Source organism: Mandrillus leucophaeus, unplaced genomic scaffold, assembly GCF_000951045.1.
Source record: "Mandrillus leucophaeus isolate KB7577 unplaced genomic scaffold, Mleu.le_1.0 Scaffold708, whole genome shotgun sequence".
NCBI lineage: Eukaryota > Metazoa > Chordata > Mammalia > Primates > Cercopithecidae > Mandrillus > Mandrillus leucophaeus.
The window spans coordinates 1,192,015-1,195,336 of NW_012107675.1; positions in this window are offsets into that span (position 1 = coordinate 1,192,015).

The window sequence follows — 3,322 nt, forward strand, 5'->3', positions numbered from 1 at the left end:
TTAAACAAGTTAAAGAATTCACTCTCTTAGGTAGAACCAATATTAAGATTGGAAAGGGGAAATACCGTTTACTTATTTATTTATGTATTTATTGATTTATGTATTCATTTATTTTAGACAGAGTCTCACTCTGTCGCCCAGGCTGGAGTGCAGTGGCCGGATCTCAGCTCACTGCAAACTCCACCTCCTGGGTTTACGCCATTCTCCTGCCTCAGCCTCCCGAGTAGCTGGGACTACAGGCGCCCGCCACCTCGCCCAGCTAGTTTTTTGTATTTTTTAGTAGAGACGGGGTTTCACCATGTTAGCCAGGATGGTCTCGATCTCCTGACCTCGTGATCCGCCCGCCTCCGCCTCCCAAAGTCCTGGGATTATAGGCGTGAGCCACCGCGCCCAGCCTACTTATTTTATTTGACCAAAAAAATTAAGTTTCCAAAATATCCTTAATTAGTAAGTAGAAAAATAAAATCCCTTAAAATTTCCAAGGATTAAAAAATTCCCAACTTTGATGACTAATTTCTTCTAAGTGAGCGCAATTCCTCTCAGTGCATTTAAACATTGCTTCCCTAAACACATCCACAGACACCTATGACTCTTCAAGGGAATCAATCTATTGCTATGATACAAACACCAGCAGAAAACTGAAGTACCAGAACTGATGCCAAATGTATAAATGACTTTTGGATTAAACCAGTGTTGGCTTATATCTGACATAATTCTGTCTCTTAACCAAATAGAGTGGGAAGGGGTTCTAACTGGCCTCAAAATGGCATCCAAACTGCTCAGAAAGAATGAGGACATCTGTGAGTATTTATACTCATAAAAACATGGCAGTCCATTCTTAGATCAAGGAATCCCAGCTGCAAATGAATGAGGGTCCCTGAAATGATGTTGTCAACCCCTCTCAGCCACTGGCAGCACAGACACCCCTATAGTAGCACCCTGAATACTTATATATAACTGTAATTGATTACATTTAACTTTATATGATTTGTAGATCAATGATGACTGCATGTTTATGCAAAGTGTCTCTGTAAAGAAATGAGACTAATTTTCTTCTTGAATAACTTGTGAAGACAGACAGAAGAGCAATCACATTGCAGCAAGAATCTATGGCAGCGTGTTTCAACAGTATTTCCAAGTTCAGCCAGTCAACTGTCATATGCTAACAGCTGCAGTGAATATTGCTTTATGTCGGAACAAAAATGGGTGATCACTTAAAGTAAAAAATTAATGTGGAGTTCTATGTGATAAATCTTCAACATATCCACCTGACATGCTAAAATAAGCCTCTGGGAATGAAAGGATGTTGAAAGCCACAATTCTAATGCCAACAAACTTTTTTAAACGGTTGTGGAAGATGTTTATATTGCTACATGACATGACTATCTGATCAGTCTCTGAGATTCATTCATAAAAATGGTGAAAACATTAAAGATTTAGTTCATTTAATTAAGACACAAATGGTGGCTACAGACTTATACTAAAGGAAGGAACAAATAACAGCGTGAGTGCAGGGCTGATAAGGACATGAATGTCCATTCAGTCCAGCCTTCTCTATTTACAGATAAGGAATCTAAGACCGAAATCAAATGACTCCTGAATGGTAAAATTAAAATTGACTTGTTCTGAAAGTAACTATGTTGCTAGAAAAATTTCTACAAAACTTGTGCTGTGCATTTTAGGTGACAAAAGAAAACATTCAGATGGATCATTTTCTTTCGTCTTCCAAAAAAAGCAGCTTAAAAATCACTTTTTAAACATTTTTAATATTTCTTGTAACATAATCTAGATGCAAAATGCTTAATGTACTTACTGGAAAACTCCAACATCCCCAGGATCCAAATCAAATTATAATTTGATTTGAACACCAAGATTTCTTTTTTGCTATCTGGTTTTGTTGAAGTAGCAAATCTTGATTTCTATGTATGCTGCGTATTGTATTAATAGCACAAATCAGTTTTAATATATCTCAAATACTCAAGGAATCTTATATGACACAAATACATTGACTAAGATTAATGGTGGTCTTCTTTATTACAGCAACTTTTTGACTGTAAACATTGTTTTTTGTTTTTTTTTTTTAAACCTGATGTTTAGCTTTCTGATTGTAGATCTCACTCATCAGACATGGCTACAAATGATTTTTGGTTATTTCCAAAATTCTGGCAAATGACATGCATTATCCTCCTTTGATAATACTAAAAAATGCAATATAGGCTCTAAAATGCTCTTGAGAAATGGCCTTGTTATTAGATAAGTTTATATTTTCTGTGCAAGGAGTCTATTTTGAAATGAAAAGCATTCATTTTTGAGATTAAAAATGTTAGTTTTAGAAGTCAGTAACATAACATATATTTTATAATTAAACATCTTTATTATATTAGCCCCCTTTTTACAGTTTAATTATGAACTCTGAAGAAGCACTGTATTTCCTCTTACGGCTCTCCATGGTCCCTGGCAAAATGAGATGTTCTGTATACAGCCTGCATTCAGTAAGAGTTGCTACAATGATCTTGAACTCCTCTAGGTTAAGTTCTATTCCCCAAATCTGGAACTGCATGAAATTAGTATCAGTAGTGGGAAAGTCTTGGCTTAAATACCACTGACCCAAGCAAGCCTTTTCCATAATGGAGGAAGTGAGGATAATAATGGAGGAAGTGAGGATAATATATCTGAATTGCACAGTTAGAAGATAATGGTTTGGCTTTCATATATGTACAGAAAATTCATTTTAGACAAGCAGTTTTACATTTTCCCACTTTCTAGAAAACAAAGAGACACATCAATATGAGTACCATTGACAGTGGTTGCCATATGTGAGTACTTTTATGCTGAAGATTGCTTTTGTACTCCTTAACCACATTCTTGAACACTAAAAATACTGTACTAAAAAAGAAATTAAAAAGTAATACCATTACAATAGCCACACATAAAATTAAATACCTAGAAATTAACTTAGCCAAAGAAGTGGAAGATCTCTATAATGAAAACTATAAAACACCGATGAAAGAAATTGAAGAGAACACCAAAAAATAAAAAATACTCCATGTTCATGAATTGGAAGAATCAATATTGTTAAAATGTCCATACTACCCAAAGCAATCTACAGATTCAATGCAATCCCTATCAAAATACTAAGGACATTCTTCAGAAATAGAAAAAAAACTTCCTAAAATTTATGTGGAACCACAAAAGACCCAGGATAGCCAAAGTTATCCTAAGCAAAAAGAACGAAACTGGAGGAATCACAGTACCTGATTTCAAATTATACTACAGAGCTATAGTAATCAAAACAGCATGGTACTGGCATAAAAATAGACCC